The 20,271-nt window shown below is 42.5% G+C and overlaps 1 long non-coding RNA gene across 2 annotated transcripts in view; it reads right to left on the reverse strand.

Annotated features, from left to right (window-relative positions):
- Positions 1-1,790: 1,790 nt before the first annotated feature.
- The window catches only part of LOC132542504 (uncharacterized), a 30,615-nt gene continuing 12,134 nt past the window's right edge, over positions 1,791-20,271 (reverse strand). The window contains exons 1-3 of one of the 2 annotated variants that reach the window (XR_009553513.1): positions 20,117-20,184; positions 19,066-19,220; positions 1,791-5,234 (exon numbers count right to left, since the gene is read on the reverse strand). This is a non-coding gene — a long non-coding RNA (uncharacterized LOC132542504). Of the gene's footprint in view, positions 5,235-19,065; positions 19,221-20,116; positions 20,185-20,271 lie in introns of those variants that run through there. The other variant, XR_009553514.1, reaches the window with a different exon arrangement.

Raw genomic sequence — 20,271 nt, forward strand, 5'->3', positions numbered from 1 at the left:
TTTGAACCTAGCTTTATTATAGCTGAGTCTGTCATTTCTCAGTGTCATACTTTCCTGTCTCCAAAATAAGACTGGTCATTCTTCCATGGAAGGTGCTTGTGGGGATTATAGGAGATGGTGCCATAATGTGGCTAGTAGCCCAGTGGTATTTATTGAACGCCTACTACATGCCAGGCTACATTCTAACCACATTACACAGTGTGGCAAATTAGAGCAAGTGCTTATCCTTAAGAAGGTGACATTGTGGGAGGGGGTGGATTTAATGTGGAGAGAGGTCATGGAGTAGACAAAGTGGAGAGTAGAATCACCTCAGCTCTGAAGGCAGTGGGTGTCTGGGTCAGTGAATATGGCACAGCAGCCTGTTGCCCTGGGTGTGGGCATCAGGCACAACTGGGGACTCCTGGTGTGGGGTGGTCAGCCACCAGATCACCTCATACCTCAAGAGGACTTCTGGAGCCCCCATGGAGGAATTCACCCAACACAGTCCCAGTCTTCTATGGGGGCCCCATCTGAATGGAGTCTACTGAGGCCCCGAAATGATTCTCCAACTGGGAACCAGAGGCAAGGCTGGGCTGAGGGCAGGGAAGTGTTGCTGTTCTGCCCTGAACTGAGGGCTCAAGATCCTGAGTTAGGACCTGCTGAGCTGAGTTAGAAAACAGGGACAGTCTTCCCTCCCTTAGGGTCAGTCAGAGGAGACTTCCTGAAGGAGGAGATTTTTTTCAAGATAATTTTTAAAATGCTATAAGTAATATTTGGAAAGAGAGACTATCTCAGGGCATACTGTGTCTTACTTATCGACATAACAAGTTCATAAGGTAAGTATTCTTTTGTTCATGGTCACACATGAGGATGTGGAAACCTATTCATACAGATGAAGGTCAGAACTGGGATCTAAAGCCAGGCTCATTGGTCTCAGAGTCAACACTCTTAAACTCATGTTACAGAGGGATACTCCAAGTCTAAGGAGCAGTTTGGGGGATATAAGACTCCAAGGCTACTGGAACTAGAACTTGCCCTCCCTCCCTCAGTTCTGTGCTTTGTGAACTCTGGGGACAGGCTTGTCCTGAGAATTCACGTAGATTAGAGCGGGCGGGGGTGGGGGGTGGGTGTCTAATTACCACTTTATGGGCACCTGCTGTGTCCTGAGCGAACACTCACCATGCCTGGTGCCCTCATATCTACAGAGACAGCACCTGTCCTCTCACCAGCCACCCAGTCAGTAACTCTTTATCAAGTGTCTACTATGCTTTCACAATTATTATGTGTTTCAGTTCTTTAGATTCCATTATGAGTGAAACCATCAGTAGTTATCTCTTTACTTATTTCAGTAAGCATAATCACCTCCATTCCATCCATTTTGTCTCAAAAGTGATTTGACTGCAGAGTAGTATTCCATGGAGTGTATATCTTGTCATCTGTCAATGTGCATTAGGCTGCTTCCACTTCTTGGTTACAGTGAATAATACAGCTATGAACATATGGGTGCATAAGAAACACATGAACTTGCCACAGTGCGTACACACACACACACACACACACACACACTCCCAGAAATAAACTGTCTCTGAGACTTTGTAAGAACGATGATGATTATTGCTGGGAGGGTGAGGGTACAGAACTTCGGTGGTAAGTGCGGTATTGAACTATATACCTTGTAACCTTACAATCTACTAATACCTAAAAAAATAAATTTAAAAAATGAAAGCAAAAAATGGCACAAATTGATTATTTTAAAAAAAGAGGAGGGGTCTGGGGAGATAGCATAATGGTTATTCAAAATACTTTTTTTTTCTTTATTGGGGGATTAATAGTTTAAAGTTAACAGTAAAATACAGTGGTTTGTGCATGCATAACATTTCTAAGTTTTCCACATAACAATTCAACCCCTCTTCTATGCCTGAAGCTTCAAGGTCTCAGGTTCAATTGCCAGCAAAAAGGAGGAAACACATATTGTTGTTGGTGGTGTTGGGTGTTTGCTGGGTGAATGGACAAGGACTAGTTGACCAGAAGCCTGCTCAGGTGCTGAGCAGGAAGGAGCAGATATGGCAGAGGTGGCTGCCAGGCACTTGGAGTGGTGTGAAAACCGCAGACACAGATGCCTGGTGGTGAGCAGAGGGGGGAGGCAGCCGGAGGAAGACTGTGTGATCCTTCACACAGATGGATGATTCCAGCAACAGCCCAGACAGGTAAACAGTGGGGCTGGGGCCAGACAGCTGCCCCGCAGCTCCCCACACACTCCTGCTGGCTTTGTGCTGGTGACAACTCCTGTCAAGGCTTGATGAGAGGCTGCTGGCTGCTTCTGCCCCCTTGGCCCTGCTAGAGGGTGGGAGTTTTTCCCAAAGATGGGGGGAGGAGGCGGTAGGGGAGTGAGGAGGTGGGATCTATTCATGACTCAGCTTCAGAAGAGAGCTCAGGATGAGAGCAAACAGGGGCCCTTGCTTTCTCCCCACCTTCATGGAAATTTACAAGCATGCTGGTCCTGCCAGACCCTCTGTGATGGTCAATTCCCCACCCCCACTCCACTCCAGGAAGCCCTCTGAAGCAGTCTCCAGTAACTATCACCCATGCTGTATGGAAAACTGACGCCTCTATAAGGGTTCTTGTCTTAACTATTTGTCTCATTCTCTTTATACTTAACACTAGTATTTGTGCAACTGAAGTCCAACTCTGCCCTTGCTGGCTGTGGCCTAAGCTGCTATGAGCTTTAGCTATTTTTTTTCTACTTTCTAGAACAGGGACATAAATATTCTTTAAGGCAGATCCTGATCCTGGATCTGCCACTTCCTGGATCTGAACCTTAGTTTTCACATCTGGGAAATAGGGGTAACCATAGTACTCACTATGATGAGGTGATGCATGGAGGGATTGGTCCAGGGCAGATCAAAGGAAATGACATAATCATGGACAGGTAGGTAGAGGATCTCGAAGAGGTGGCCCCCAGTGTGGCTCTCAGAGGAATTAGGCGCTGGGGTATTATTTCTCCTCTCTGAATCAGGCTGAAGGATTTGGGAAGAGGGACTACATGGTCTAGAATAGTCCTCTAAAGTCTTATTCACCTAATAATGACCTACTAGCCTCTTTTCCTACCCCCCTCCAGTATATCTTATTTACTTTGTCCCATTTTATTCTTGTATAGTGATGTATGGTCAGCTAATCAGTATAAAGAATTTCTGACTGGATTTGGGTGTGATTAATTTTGGTCAATACCAGGCCACCCCATAGTTTGTGTTCCTACTCAGAATCCTTAGAACCCCCCATAGACAGTATGGGCCTAGACCCTTAAGTGATCCCACTCTCCATCATCACTGGTCACTTCCATCAAAAACATTGTTATAAGCCCTCTTGTGGGCCTCTACAAGACCTTGCCCTTACTATAAAGTAACAATTGTAGGGACTGCTTCACTCTCTGAATGGACGTTGGATCGTCCTACTCTGCCACTCGAGGAAGACTGGTCGTGAAATGAGTACAGCCTAGAATGTTCCCTGCTGTGATCATGGACTGTGAGCTCAGAATGACAGGGATTCAAAGGTTTCACAAGGTCCTGTACTAAATGTGAATATATATAGGCACTGGGTCTGATCGATAGGGTAAACCGTTAATGGTATTTATCTATTTTTTCTCCTGTTTGGAGAAAAAATAAGCCCTAATCCAGCTTTTTATCCCTATTCTCAAATCTGATACCATCTTCCCAGACATTTTTGGCCCACCTGCATGTTAGCTATAAGGCTCAGGCAAAATTACTACAGTCACAGGCCCGTTGGGACATAGCTAAAATAGAATTCCTAACTTTTTCCCACCCAAAGACTCCTAATTTCATCTGCCTTATTCCTACTTTCTGGTTCCTGTTTATTCAACATTTTGTCCTGCTTTTTATCTAACTGCCTTTCAGCCACCAAGTTGCAGATTCCATCAGTGATTCTATGACTTCCCTGGGCAGATGCCCTCAAAAATTTGTCACAAAGCCTCACCTTTCCAGAGTCCTACCCCACTAGGGAAAGACAGAAATAGACTAGGGGTATGGATCAGCCTGCCAATTACCATATCCAGTGGAGAAGCAATTACAGAGGCCATAACTCCCACTTTCTACATCCCATAGAGAATTCTGGGCCACACTTCCAGAGAGGGAGAAGTATTAGGGGAACATGACCAGAGGGCTCTGAATTCCAACTCCATCAGGACCCAGAAAGAGAAGAGATAAAAAAGGAAGGACATTTGGAAGTAGTAATAAGTGTAGGTGTGACTTAGAAAGGAAGAGAAGGCAGGACCATAGAAAAAAAAAAAGGACAAATATATGTATACGATTATAGTTTTAGAAACAATAGTCAACTCATATCTATGACCTTGGGAGAACCACTATAGTTTCCAATGGAGGGAATGGGGACACGCAACTCTGGTGGTGGGAATGGTGTGGAACTATAACCCTGTTATCTTATAATTTTGTAAGTCAATATTAAATCACTAATAAAAAGTAAATAAATAACAAAAACCATATATCTTCACAATATAGTGTTTTGACAGGGAAGAGATGTCCTTGTAAAATTCTTTCAATGACTTCAAATCTCTTTGAGACAGTGATTCTAATTTTTTTAAGTTTATTAACTACTTACCAAAATATAATTCTTGCTAAATAAATTTAAGATGTATTGCTAGATGAGAAAATTTTCAGTGTCATTTTTCATTTCAGGACAACTAAATAGATATAAACCTCACTCCATTGTTGACTCCCCAAACAATGAGCTGCCAAAATAGGGGAGGGGGGGTAAGCTCCTCAGGTATTCTTTCTTTCTTTCTTTCTTTCTTTCTTTCTTTCTCATCCTCTTTCTTTCTTTCTCATCTTCTTTCTTTCTTTCTCTCTCTCTTTCTTTCTTTCTTTCTTTAAAAATATTGATTTACTAATGATCAAGACTGTGGGACAAGAGGGGCACAACTTCCACACAATTCCTACTACCAGAGTTTCACATCCTATCCTCTGCCTCGAAAGCTTTCCTACTCTTCATCCCTCTGGGAGTATGGACCCAGGATAATTATGGGGTATAGAAGGTGAAAAGTTTGGCTTCTGTAATTGCTTATCTGCTGGACACAGGCATTGGCAGGCCATTCCATATTCCCAGACTGTCTATATCTTTCCGTAGTGTGGCACAGTTCAGGAGAGTTGGGGTTCCAGGACTCACTGGTAAAGTCATCTATCCAGGGAAGTCAGGCTGGCATCAAGATGACATCTGCAACTTGGTAGCTGAAAAACATTAAGATATAGAGTAAAATAAATTGTTTAATGATAAGGAACATAAAAGTAAGAATAGAGCAGGTGAGATGGGGGTCTCCATTTTGGGAAAAGCTAGGAAATCTATTTTAGGCATATTACAAGGGGCTTATGACTTTAATAATTTATTTATTTATTTATTTTAAAAAGGAGACATTAACAAAACCATAGGATAGGAGGGGCACAACTCCACACAATTACCACCACCAGATCTCTATATCCCATCCCCTCCCCTGACAGCTTTCCCATTCTCTATCCCTCTGGGAGTATGGACCCAAGGTCATTGTGGATTGCAGAAGGTAGAAGCTCTGGCTTCTGTAATTGCTTCCCTGCTGAACATGGGCGTTGACTAGTCGGTCCATACTCCCAGTCTGCCTCTCTCTTTCCCTAGTAGGGTGGGGCTCTGGGGAAGCAGAGCTCCAGAACACATTGGTGTGGTCCTCTGTCCAAGGAAGTCTGGTCGGCATCATGCTGGCATCTGGAACCTGGTGGCTGAAAAGAGAGTTAACATACAGAGCCAAACAAATTGTTGAACTATTATGGACCTGAAGGCTGGAATAGTGCAGATGAAGTGTTGGGGGTATTCACTGCAGACTATTGTGTACTTCTGCTTTCAGGTATATATTTTGCCCTATTTTATGGATACCTGTGAACATACACTCTATCTCAGGGGACCTGGTCTATATCTGGGTTTTGGGACTTTGTTAGGAAGTGAACCACCTGGAATGGAATTAGAGAATACTATGAAAGGAAAGGTCTGACCCAAGTAATGAAGCTGAAGGGTTGTCATTCCACACCTGAAGTCTCTGGACACAGTCTGAAGTGAAGCATGCTGGGGTGGCACTCATTGCGTTGATTAGGTTGCGATTGGCAAATGCAATATTATTTGATATGAATTAAGAGAAGCATACAGGAAAGTGCACCCCATGCTAAGGTTGTAGGACTGGGGGAAATATAGGCTTTATAGTGGAAATGTGAGGTTCCTACTGTCTTAGGGTTCAAGAAGACAATGGATAGTTATTGTTATCATCACATTATTTGGTAATTGGGTTAACGTTGAAAAGTTCCTTTGTTAGGATTTGCTGTATAATACCCAACAACTTATATATAGCTGTGCAACCAGTTGCTTCTGTTCTCCCTGGTCTAAGTTTTTGAGAGAGTCAGCATATCAAAGACTCACCCTATGTATTAAAAAGACTCAGTCTGTGCTTTAAAAAGTTTGAGACATACAATCAATTTTCCCCTCTCATATTAATTAAATAGTGATTTATATAACTAAAACTTAATAGGAGTGTACATAAACACCATTCCCACCACCAAAAGACTGTGTCCCATCCCACCCATCCACCCCCACCCCAGGAAGCTGAATGTCCACCCTTTCCCTCACCACAGGGTTTTTACTTTGGTCCCCTATTCTCGATATAATCAAATCGCTTTTAGTTTCCCTTTCTGTTCTTCTTACTCAACTTCTGTTGATGAGTGGGATCATCCCATACTCATCTTTATCTTTCTGACTTAGCTCACTTAACATAATTCCTTCTAGCTCCATCCAAGATGGGTCAGCGAAGGTAGGTTTATTGTTCTTAATAGCTGCATTGTGTGTGTATATATATATATATATATATATATATATATATATATATATATATATATATATATATACCAGTGCTTTCACAGCCACTTATCTGTTGTTGGGCACCTGGGTTCCTTCCAGGTTTTAGCTATTATGAATTGTGCTGCTAGGAACATAGGTGTACACATATCTTTTTGATTGGGCATTATGGAATCCCTGGGGTATATCCCCAGGAGAGGAATTACTGGGTCATATGGAAGGTCAATGTCTAGCCTTGTGAGAGTTCTCCAGACTGCTCTCCAGAGAGGCTGGACCAATTTACATTCCCACCAGCAATGCAAAAGGGTTTCTCTGTCCCCACAGCCTCTCCAGCATTTGTTGCTGCTATCCTTTTTGATGTATGCCATTCTCACAGGTGTGAGGTGGTAGCTCAGTGTTGTCTTTATTTGAATTTCTCTTACAATCAGCAACCTGGAGCAATTATTCATGTGTTTGTTAGCCTTTTGGATCTCCTCTGAAGTCAGTGTTTTGTTCATATACTCTGCCTATTTTTGGATGGGGTCATTTGCTTTCTTGGTGGTAAATTTACTGAGCTCTTTGTATATTTTGGTGATAGTCTCTTGTCTGATGCATGGCATGTGAAGATCTTCTCCCATTCTGTGAGGGATCTCCTTGTTAGTGAGATAGTTTCTTTAGCTGTGAAGAAGCTTTTCAATTTGATGTAGTCCCATTGGTTTGTTTCTGCTTTAGTCTTCTTGCAGTTGGGTTTGTTTCATCAAAGATGTCCGTGAGGTTTAGGTGGGAAAGTGTTCCACCAATGTTTTCCTCTAAGTATTTGATAGTTTCTGGTCTAACATCCAGGTCCTTGATCCATTTGACTTTTGTTTCTTGTGAGATAAAGTGGTTCAGTTTCATTCTTCTGCATGTTTCAACCAAGTTTTCCAAGCACCATTTATTGAAGAGAGCCTTCTTCTTCCACTTAATGCTCTGGGCCCTTTTATTGAAGATTAGATGTCCATGTGTGTGGGGGTTTAGTTCTGGGCTTTCAATTCTGTTCCACTGGTCTGTGTGCCTATTTTTGTTCCAGTACCATGCTGTTTTGATGATGATGGCCTTGTAATATAGTTTGAGATCTGGGAGTGTGATGCCTCCATTTCTGTTTCTTTCCCTCAAGATGGTTTTGGCAATTCCAGGTGTTTTCTGGTTCCAGATAAATGATTGTGGTTTTGTTCTATTCTCTAAAACAGCTTGGTGGAACTTTGATGGGTATTGCATTAAATTTGCGTATGGCTATGGGGAGAATATTCATTTTGATGATATTAATTCTTCCAATCCATGAGCATGGGATGTCTTTCCATTTCTTGATATCATTTTCGATTTCCTTGAATAGTGACTCATAGTTTTCAGTATACAAGTCTTTCACTTCTTTGGTCAGCTTTATTCCTAGGTATTTTATTGATTTTGCTGCAGCAGTGACTGGGAGTGATATCTGGATGTCTTCTTCTTCTTCAGATTTAGTGTTTGCATAAAGAAATGCCACTGATTTTTGTACATTGATTTTTGTACATTGATTTTATAGCCTTACACCTTGCTATATTGCCTAATAACTTCCAGCCATTTTCTGCTGGATTCTTTCTATGTATACTATCATATCATCTGCAAATAGTGAGAGCTTGTCTTCTTCCCTTCCAATCTGTATTCCTTTGGTTTCTTTCTCTTGCTGATTGCTATGGCAAGAACTTCCAATACTATGTTGAAGAGTAATGGTGATAGTGGGCAGCCCTGTCTGACCCCTATCTGAGAGGGAATGCTTTCCCTTTCTGTCCACTGAGTATGGTTTTGGCTGTAGGTTTGCTATATATGGATTCCACTATCTTGAGGAATTTCCTGTCTATTCCCATTTTTTGTAGAGTTTTGAGCATGAATGGGTGTTGGATTTTGTCAAAGGCTTTCTCTGCATCTATTGAGATAATCATGTGGTTTTTGGCTTTGCTTTTATTGATGTGGTGAATGACACTGATTGACTTATGGATGTTGAACCAGCCTTGCATTCCTGGGATGAATCCCACTTGGTCGTGATGAACAATCTTTTTGATATACTGCTCTATCCGGTTGGCCAAGATCTTGTTTAATATTTTGGCATCTATGTTCATCAGAAATATTGGTCTGTAGTTTTCCTTTTTTGCTGTGTCCCTATCTGCTTTTGGTATCAGGGTGATGTTGGATTGATAAAAGGTGCAAGGTAGTGTTCCTTTTTCTTCGACCTGTTGAAAAGCTTTAGAAGTATGGGTATTAACTGTTTCCTGAAGTTTTTGTAGAATTCATTCGTGAAGCCATCAGGTCCAGGACTTTTGGGGAGATTCTTAATAACTGTTTCGATTTCTTTCTCTGTGATAGGTGTATTTAGGTTTTGTAGTTCTTCTTGGTTCAGTTTTGGAAGGCATATGTTTCTAGGAATTCTTCCATTTCTTCCAGATTCTCTAGCTTGGTGGCGTATAGTTTTTTATAGAAGTTTTGCATGATTTTCTGGATTTTTGTGGTTTCAGTTGTGATATCTCCTCTATCTTTTACAATTCTATTAAATTGAGTGTTCTACCTTTTTTTTTTTCTCAGTGAGTATGGTTCTCTTAGTTTGCTGATCTTCTTTAATTTTTCAAAAAACCAACATTTGGCTTCATTGATCTTCCATATGGTTCTCTTATTTTCAGTGTTGTTTATTTATGCTCTAATTTTATTGATTTCTGGCCTTCTGGTTGCTTTAGGGTTCCTTTGTTCCTCTTCCTCTACGCCCTTAAGGTGTTCAGTAAGGTAATTTATTTGAGCTTTTTCTTGTTTTTTAATATGCGATTGTATGGCTATGAGTTTCCCTCTCAATACTGCTTTAGCTGTGTCCCAAATATTTTGATAGCTGATGTCTTTATTTTCATTTGTTTCCTGGGACATTTGAATTTTTTGCTTGAGTGTCTCTCTGACCCAGTGGTTCTTAAGTAGTATGTTGTTTAGTTTCCAAATTCTGTGTATTTTAGTAATTTTCTGTTTATTGTTAAATGTTACCTTTACTCCACTTTGGTCTGAGAAGATACGTGGGATGATTTCAATGCTCTTGAATTTGTTGATGCTGTCTTTGTGGCCTAACATGTGTTCTATCCTTGAGGATGTGTTGTGTGGATTTGAAAAGAATGTGGGGGCCAGGTGGTTGCTCACCTAGTTGTGTGCATATGTTACCATGTGCAAGGTCCCAGGTTTGAGCCCCTGGTCCCCACCTGCAGGAGGAAAGCTTCATGAGTAGTGAAGCAGGGCTGCAGGTGTCTCACTGCCTCTCTTCCTCTCTACCTCCCCCTTCTCTCTTGATTTCTGGCTGTCTGTACCCAATAAATAAATATAATTAAAAAATTAAAAAAAATTTTTTTAAAAAGAATGTGTATTCCAGTTTTTTTGGGTGAAGAACTCGGAATATGTCCAGGAGGTCTAGTCTGTCCATCTCTTCATTTAATTCTCTTGTTACTTTGTTGATTCTCTGCTTCATTGATCTGTCTAAGTGTGAGAGTGGGGTTTTAAAGTCTCCCACTATTATTGTATTACTATTGATGCATTTTTGTAGTTCTTTCAGTATGTGTTTGATGTATTTAGATGGTCCCTCATTGGGTGCATAGATGTTAATATTTGTTAAGTCTTCTTGCCTGATTGATCTTCTAATCATTATGTAATGGCCTTGCTTATCTTTTATTACTTTATTTAATTTAAAATCTATTGTGTCAGAGATGAGAATGGTTGTTCCTACCTTTTTTTTTTTTGTGGTCCATTAGCCTTTATGATAGTTTTCCATCCTTTCACTTTAAGTCTGTGTTTATCTTGTTGGGCCAGATGGGTAACTTGCAAGCAGCATATGTTTTCTGATCCATCCTCCCACTCTGTGCCATTTGATGGGTGAGTTTAAGCCATTGACATTTATTGATATTATGGACTTAATGTATTGTAGTGCCATAATTCAACAATTTTTTATTTGCTCTGATATATTGCAAGTACTATAGAGATGTTCTTGTTTATAGAACTTCTTTTAGAACCTCTTTCAGAGCAGGCTTGCCTCCTTTAACTGTTGTCTGTCTGAGAAGGTTTTGATCCCTCCATCTAATTTGAATGAAAGTCTAGCAGGATATATTATCCTTGGTTGAAACCCTTTTTCACTCAAGGCTCAATAGATATCTGGCCATTCTCTTCTGGCATTTAGAGTTTGAGTGGAGAAGTCTGCTGATAATCTTATGGGTTTTCCCCTGTATGTGACTTTTTGTTTTTCTCTTGCAGCCTTTAGGATCCTTTCTTTATCCTTGCTTCTTTTCATTGTAACTATGATGTGACTTGGTGTCTTCGGGTCTGCGTTGATTCTGTTTTGGACTCTCTGGGCCTCTTAAATCTTGATGTTCTTTTGTTGTTCAGGTCTGGGGAGTTTTCTCCTATAATTTCCTCTAGAATATTTACTTCCCTTTCCTCTCTTTCTTTCTCTGGCAGGCCAATTATAAGAATGTTACTTCTTTTGAGATCATCCCATATGTCTCTGCTGTTGTTTTCAGTGTCTCTCAATCTCTTTTTCAGCTCTTTCACCTCTTTCTTAGTTTTCTCTAGCTCATCCTCTGTCTGGCTAATTCTGTTTTCTGCTTCTGTTAGTCTGCTTTCCCTTCCCTTAGCTTCTTTCTTCAGTTCAGCTATTTCAGCTGTCAGTTCTCTAATTACCTCGAGGTAGCTTGTATTTTCCTTGAGAGTCTCATCTGTTGTTTCCCTAATACTGCCATTCCTTTCCTCCAATGTTGTTTTCATTTCTGTGATTATTAATTTTACTATTGCTTGCATAGTTTTCTTATCTATGGTTACTTCTGACTGATTTGGAGTTTCTTCTGGGCTCCTGTCTTAATTCATTGTAGTAGCAGTTTTATTTGCTCTTGATTTAACCATTTTTTTATTGATGTGTTTTTTTATTTTTCTGTTCTGTCGTTCTTCAGTTGTTGTGTTTTGAGTACAAGCCACACTATACTAAATACCTTTATGACAAATGCAGTCACCCACCTCAGAAATTACAATTGTAACTGAAGCAATGATTGAAGCAGTTTAACCAATACCTGTTAGCCAAACAATGCCTCCACTCCAAATGAAAAAGAGCCAGGAAAAAAAGGATAGCAAGAATAGAAAGTTATGCAGATCTACTGTCTACTGTAAATTCTACTGGTAGCAAGAGGAGAATGGGAAGTAGAGATGAGACACACACAAGGAGAGTCCACTCTGAGTCAGATTTCTTCCCCAAAATAATTCACTAATGAGTATCAGTGAATTAAAAAAGCAGAAGAAGGAGGTTGGAAGAAAAGAAGACAAGAATGAGAAAAAGAAGAAAGAAAAGAAAAAAAAAGCAGTGAGAGGAAAGAGGTTTTTTTTTTTTTTTTTTTTTTTTTTAATTAGCTAGGAGGAGGGAGAGGGAGAAGAGTGGATAGAGGAGGTAGGTAGAGTGAAACAAGTTCCTCTCACAATAGATAGAACACCCAGTCACCTATCAATGGAAAATACACTAAAAGTTTATTTGGTCAACCTGAAGGAGAGGGGGAAAGGGACACACGTATATATAACAGTAACAATAAAATAGAGTAAAAAACCCTAACAGTCAGTCTGCAGCTTGGAAGGCTCTGGATTCACTCTGGCAGCCTGAGCAAAGACAGCCAGTTGTTTAAAAAAAAAAAAAAAATCACACCCCTGGTGAGCCAGGAATCTTGGTAATGAAAAAAGCTCAGCAGGGAGCCTGCTAGTAGCAGCTCTCCAGCCCCTGGGGTCTGGATATAGGGTGGGGGGGAGGGGTGCGCTTCAGAAATAATAAAAAAATTTCCTTTCTTTTTTCTGTGTTTTCTAACCCAAATTGAGCTATAGTTACCTCCTTGGTGTCACACTTAGGACCCCTTATCCACCCTCCTGCTGATGGCCAGGTATCCTACCCTTTCCAGCATTTGTTGTCGGAGCTCACACCAGCAGCTACCTCCAAGTCATCATCTTTGCTCTGCCCCCAACTTTACTATTTTTTTCTGAGCTCAACAACTACCTAGGTAGGCTAAAGGTATTGTTTGGGGAGATGGTGTCAGAGTTGGAAACAGGAGTAGAAAGCTAGATCAGGGAAAGAGTAGTTTCCAAATATGGGGAAAGTATATAAATACTATTAGTGGTAAAACCCCATTGATTTGATCTGGGGCCCATATTCCACACAGGAGCCTGTGTAAAGTTTGTACCCCCATAGATCTGAGCTCACATTCTGTGGTCATAGCTAGGAACTTTCTAAGCTGCACTCACCTCAGGACCCCTCTTGCTCAAATGGCAGAGTATTTTGACCCAGTCCCCACCATTGTTGCTCCACATTGAGGACAAGGTACTGTAGAGGTCCACAAGAGTGTCCATTATGTTGTTCCTGGTGGAAATGATCAACAGTAGTATAGAGAAGTATCTGCTAGTGGTCTTCACAGCAAAAGAAACCATCACCCAAACAAAGAGACTCCTCATATAATGGGAGAAGATCTTTACATGCCAAGACAAGAGGCTAATAGCCAAAATATATAAGGTTCTCTCAAAATTTAGCAACAAAAAAGCAAATGGCCCATTTCAAAAGTGGGGAGAGGATATGAACAGAATATTCACTATAGGAGAGATACAGAAGGCCAAAACACATATGAAAAATTGCTCCAAGTCACTGATTATCAGAGAAATGCAAATAAAGACAAAAATGAGATACTACCTAACCTCTGTAAGAATGTCATACATCAGGAGTCGGGTGGTAGCACAGCGGGTTAAGTGCATGTGGCATAAAGCACAAGGATCGGTATAAGAATCCTGGTTGAGCCCCCGGATCCCCATCTACAGGGGAGTTGCTTCACAAAGTGGTGAAGCAGGTCTGCAGGTGTTTATCTTTCTCTCCCCCTCTCTGTCTTCCCCTCCTCTCTCCATTTCTCTCTGTTCTATCTAACAACAACGACATCATCAACAACAACTACAACAACAATGAAAAACAAGGGCAACAAAAAGGGAAAATAAATAAATATAAAAAAAAAAGAATTTCATACATCAGAAACTACAGCAACAACAAATGCTGGAAAGCTTGTGGGGACAAAGGAATCTTCCTGCACTGCTGGTGGGAATGTAAACTGATCCAACCCTGTGGAGAGCAACTAGAGAACCTTCACAAGGCTTGAAATGGACCTTCTAGTGTTTCCTCTCCTGGGCATATATCCAAAGGAGTTAAACACACCCATCCAAAAAGATATGTGTATACCTATGTTCATAACAGCACAATATGTGATAGCCAAAATCTGGAGACAATCCAGGTACCCAACAACAAATGAGTGGCTGAGAAAGTTGTGGTATATATACACAATGGAACATTGCACAGCTATTAAGAATAGTGAATCTGGGGCCAGGTGGTGGCGCACTTGAGTAAGCACACACATTATGTGCACAAGAATATAGGTTCAAACCCCTAGTCCCCACCTGTAGGGGGAAAGCTTCACACGTTGTGAAGCAGAGCTACAGGTTTTTGTCCCCTTCCCTCCCTATCTACTTTCTGAATGCATTATTCTTATTTTTTGTTGTTGTTGTTGGTATTGGTGGTAGTGGTATGAACTGAATGAATTTTATTTGAGATTTGTTTCATCACATGACCTTAGAGTAAAAGGAGACTATTCACTCAAAAATAATTATTTTAAGATATATTTTATCTATTTAGTGGGCTGGCTGGCTGGATATATATATTCTATCCAACCTAGGGGTTGGACCAGACACCCCAGGCACATGAATCCTGTGGTTTACCAGTCTAGCTATGTCCCTGTGCACTAAAAAAAAAAAAAAAAGAGAGAAAGAAAAGAAAAAGAAAAGAGAAAGAAAGAAACAAGGAAAATTTACAGAGGCCTGGGCAGTGATGTACCTGGTTAAGCACACATAGTACTATGTGCAAAGACCAGCACAAGGACCCTGCTTCAAGTCCCCACTCCTCACCTGTAGTGGGGACATTTCACAAGTGCTGAAGCAGATCTGCAGGTGTCTACCTTTCTCCCTCTCTATCTCCCCCATATCCTTTAGATTTCCCTCTGTCTCTATCCAATAGTAGTAGTAGTAGTAGTAGTAGTAGTAGTAGTAGTAGACTGGGGATAAAGGAAGGGTTGCTATATATTCCCAGTTGTTCCGCCATTCTCAGAGGGAAACAAATTGAAATTTAGGTTGAAAACTATAGTCAATATTTCTTAGGTACCACATTGAAGGCTGAGTCCCAGAGGAAGTGAAGCAGCATCTATCCATCTTATCCCTCCATCCCACCTATCCGTCCATTCATTTATCTGTACACCCATCAGATTCATTCACACCTCCAACTTTCCATTCACTCAACCTGTCCAACTATCCACCCCCTCACTCAGTCAGCTATCCACCCACCCACCCATTCATCCATTTAGTCCACTATCCACACACCCACCTACATGGCCATCCTTTAATCCCTCCATCTTTTTCCATCCATTCATTCATGTTTCCATCCAACTGTTCATACTTAATACCTCTTTAACTACCCAATGAATATATTTTTTTAAAAAAGAGAAAAATAAAAGTAACAGTAAGATCTCTGGGGTAGGAAGAACAGAGAACCTGAGGCTGCAGGTGGTGGGTAAAAATTGTTGAAAAAGAGACAGGTGAGGAGCCAGGCTGAGCAGGACTACACTGGCCCTTGTGGACCATGACTGGATGTAAGTTCGGGGTCCAAGGCTGAGATGGTAATAAGGTAGAGCAACAAGGAAGGCCCTCAAGATCCCCAGAACCTGTGGTCCCTTTGTGAATCCACAACGCTGTCACTAGTAGCCCAGGAGCCCTGGCAGAGGCAAGACTGGCACTAGGAGTTGAGAAGTGGCTCTGGAAGCCTTGGGCTTACATCTGGGTTGGCTTCTGATTTTCACTGTCTTTGTCAACTCCCAGGGATTCAGTTTCCTCACTGGCATCATCTTCCTATCTATCTGTCATTAAAAGGACATCATTTCTCTATCATCTGCAGATAGAGGCAGTGAGGCATTAGAAGGTAAAGAAAACTATGTGAACTAAACACAACTGGAGCTAGGAGGGGGCAGAGATTGTTACAGACTTGTGCAAGCTGATAGAATAAGTGGGTTTAGGCCTTTGGGCTACTGGGGAGGGGGTGGTTCTTGGAGACTGAGGAAAACTTGTGGGGGGCAATTATATTCTGAAGGGCTTTATTCAGTCCCACTTGCCCAGTTTCAGGATAGGAGACTTCCAAGAGATAGGTGCTCTCTCCTGTGCCCACTCCTGGGGGATGGGTGGGTGAAGACAGGACACCAAGAGGGAAGAGCACTATCCTCTGTGACTTTGAATGAGCTGGTAACCTCATGACAAATGGAGAATGACTGAATATCTATCTGGGAACAAATTAAAAACCGTTCTTCCTTCCCCTCTCAGTACTTTGTTCCAGAAAAGCATTTAAGGCTGATGTCAAGTACCTGGCAGACAGTGAGTGATCATTCATCCAAAAATATTCTTGGGGAGCCTCAACAGCCAGCTCTGTACTTCCTCCTCCCCCCACCCACAACCATGGGTACCTGGTCCAGCTAGACAACCACCCCCCCACATACACATGCACCCCCCACACATACATGCATCGTGCATCTTCCTCCCCCTCCCAACACACACACCTCTCCTGAGACTGGGTGAACTTCAGGGAAAGCAGGAGCAGTAGGCCCAGGGAAACAGGCAGGGAGAGTGTGTGGGAGAGGATGGTTTGAGGAGGGGGTACATTGGCCCAGGCTGTTGCCCCCTGGGGTAATTTTTCAGAGGTACAGGCTGGGCCGTGCTTGGTTGGGAGCATCCCGGAATCTAGACTGACCATTTCTTTCCATGCTCTCATTCATTTCGCCAATTTCTGCTGAGCATAGGTTCTGGCTGCCCTGTGTGTGGGGGTGGGGGCTCATCTGGTTCACTGAGCCCAAGTTGGAGAGAGAGGTGGAGTGAAGGTGGGAGGTATTGTTCCAGACAGACAGACAGACAGACAGACAGGGACTAGACTGCCCCTGAGCTTAGTCACCAGTTCAACTTTTCACATTTGAACTCAAGACAGCAGATGTCAAACTCAGGCCCCTGCCCAGACTCCCACACCCTCCCTCTCTCCTCTGGGCTCCTGTCCCTCCTCTCTCCAGCCCCCCACCACTGCCTAGAGTTATGGATGGCTCCCAACCTCACCCTGACACTGTGAAATCCTCACTTCCTGTGTTTATCTTGGAGAGGGATGGGATTCTCTCCTCTCACCCACCCATCAGCTGACAGGGCAGCTCCACACAGGTTAAACACATGTGGGTATGGAGGCCCCACATAGTAGTGTGTGTGTGTGTGTGTGTGTGTGTGTGTTTGTGTGTGTGTGTGTAGGGACCAGGAAGACTGGCTGTACTTGTGTGGTCTGTGTGTGTCTTGAGCAGGTCTATAGGTGTGTGTGGGCTAAACTGATGTCTAGGTGCCCAGTGTGGGTGGGCACAGAAGGTGCTAAGCACCACCAGCTGTAGCCTGAGCACCAGCTCTATGGCCCCACTACATCCTATAATACTTCCATGTTCCCAGGAGAGGTGAAATGACCCATCCAAGTCATGGTGCATAAAGGGGAGTCTAGAACCCAGTCATTCCTTTCCATATTTTCCTTTCCTTGATACCTGTGTTCCCCTTCCTCATTAGACACATAGAAAGTATAATGAGGGGCTGGGTAGTGGTGCATCTGATTGAGTGCACATGTTACAATGCACAGGACCCAGATTCAAGACCCTGGTCCCTAGCTGCAGAGGGGGAAGCTTTGCAAGTGGTGAAGCAGGGCTGCAGGTGTCTGTCTCTTCCCTTCTGTCTCCCCCTTCCTCTTGATTTCTGACTGTCTCTATCCAAAATAAAGATAATTTTTTTTAAAAAAGAAAGTATAGTGAAGATCTAGGGAAATGACTCAACAATTCATATTAGAATTGTATGCCTGAGGTACTGGTTCAGCCCCTGACACCTCATGTACAAGAGTGGTGCTTGGGCTCATGTCATTTTCTTTCTGTTTTCTGTGAAACTCTCTCACATGCAATAAATTAAATCCTTTTTTAAAAAATTTAAAGTGAAGAAAAATATTTTATAACCTCATCAGAAAACCATTGTCAACATGTTTATATACATCCTCACAGACTTTCTTCATACTCTAGGCTTCAGTGTGTAACTTGTATAGCACCTTCCTTCCTCACATCTTTCTGCCTTCCTTTCCATTTTATCATAGAAAAAGTCAACATAGGAGTTGGGCAGTAGCCCAGCAGTTAAGTGCACATGGTGCGAAGCCCAAGGACTGGCGTAAGGATCCCGGTTCAAGCCCCCAGCTCCCCACCTGCAGAAGAGTCGCTTTACAGGCGGTGAAGCAGGTCTGCAGGTGTCTATCTTTCCCTCCCCCTCTCTGTCTTCCCCTCCTCTCTCCATTTCTGTACTATCCAATAAAGACAACATCAATAACAACAATAATAGCTACAACAATAAAACAACAAGGACAACAAAAGGGAATAAATAAATAATTAAAAAAATAAAAAGTCAGCACATACAAAAGAATAATCAGGGGGTCGGGCAGTAGTGCAGCGGGTTAAGCACACATGGCAGCAAAAGCGCAAGGACCGATGTAAGGATCCTGATTTGAGCCCCCAGTTCCCCACCTGTGGCAGGGGGGAGTCGCTTCACAAGAGGTGAAGCAGGTCTGCAGGTGTCTATCTTTCTCTCCCCCTCTCTATCTTCCCCATCTCTCTCCATTTCTCTCTGTCCTGTCCAACAACAAAGACATCAATAACAACAACAATAATAACCACAACAATGATTAAAAAAAATAACAAAAAACAGGGCAACAAAAGGAAAAAAAAAATGCTTCCAGGAGCAGTGGATTCGTGGTGCAAGCACCGAGCCCCAACAATAACCCTGGAGGAAAAAAAAAAGAATAATCACACAAAAATCATCCACATACCTTTTAAAAATAATTTGCTGTCTTCTCATTCATGTCAAGAAAAAGACTTCACATTGATTTTTCCCCTTTGTTAGCCACTTACTAACTTGAAACAGACAAGCACTTGAGCAGAGACCTGGCTTGTTGCTTGTCCACTTGTGGGGGTCTCTGTTACTCCCTTTCCAAATCCCCAGGCCCCAGACTCACAGCTGGGTTTAGACACTTATTCTGACCTCCTGCGTGTTGTCAAGGACTGAATGCAGGGTTTCGAGTGGTGAATCTGTGCATCTTGTCTAGAAGACAATTCCTCGACTTCGATTGTTTTCTCTGGTACTACTCCCCAGGACAGTCTCTTCTCTTCTGAGGTCTTCAGAGGATACTCTCCTTCCTACAACACAGGGTAGGACTAGATTCCTGCTACTTGGACAGAGAGGAAGCCCTATTCTGCAGGCAAGGTCTCTGGGCTTAGAGCCTTGCAGATAAGTTTAGCTCTTACCCTTTACACAGACTTGTCCCTGCAAACTTGTCCAACATTCTTCCCTTAGGAATTATTCTTTCCTAGCCTGAGAGGAAAATTTGCTCCATTGTGACCCGAAGTCATTACTACCTGGTGGCCTGTTTGATTTCTTTCACCTCTGTGCTCAGCAGAAGACACTTTGTACAGAGTGGACCATGTTGGGACCTACAACTGATATATTCACCTCTCCCAGCCTCTTTCATCTCTCCCATCCTGGGGCTCCTTATCTGTGAAATGAGGGTGCTACTGCTCCTGCCTCATTGGTTGCTGTGAAGGCAAAACTAGGTCATCTGTGGAAAGTGCTTTACACACAATAAGGACTAAATGTTGTTTCCTGTTATTAACGAAGGACCGAATGCCAGAGCCCAAGGCACTGAGTGGTGGCAAAGGTGATCTTTCTACCCAGAGGAATAACATGGAGGCCATATCCATACAGAGCTTACAAATAAAACACTCAGCAAATGACTGTAAATTATGTCAAGTGCTAGGAAAACAGAGTACTGGCCTAAAGGACAGATTAGGTTACATGACTGAGTACTCCCTGAAAAGGCCTTGTGAAGGGTGGGGAGTCCTATGTACAAAGGCCCTGAGGAATAGAGTGAGCTTGCTGAGCACTACGGAGCAGAAGAAGGAAAGCTAGAATGTCCAGTGGAGAGCAAGCAATCAGGGTGGCTACCAGACCTGGTGGTGGCATCCAACGGCTATTCATCCCCATCCTATCTTTGGGCTCTGCCAAATCCCTCTTCCCAGTATGTGATTTCACTTACCTTTTGGCAAAGCCTGAGCTCCTGTTTGTGCCTCTCACTGCATTTCATCCAGGGCTTAATACCCAGGGCACTCAAAGACCTAGGTCCCTCAAAACCTGGATGGGAAAGCAAGCCTTCTCAGGGCCCCTCCAGACACTGCAGCCCTGACTTGGCCT

Source organism: Erinaceus europaeus, chromosome 13 (assembly GCF_950295315.1).
Source record: "Erinaceus europaeus chromosome 13, mEriEur2.1, whole genome shotgun sequence".
Classification (NCBI taxonomy): Eukaryota; Metazoa; Chordata; class Mammalia; order Eulipotyphla; family Erinaceidae; genus Erinaceus; species Erinaceus europaeus.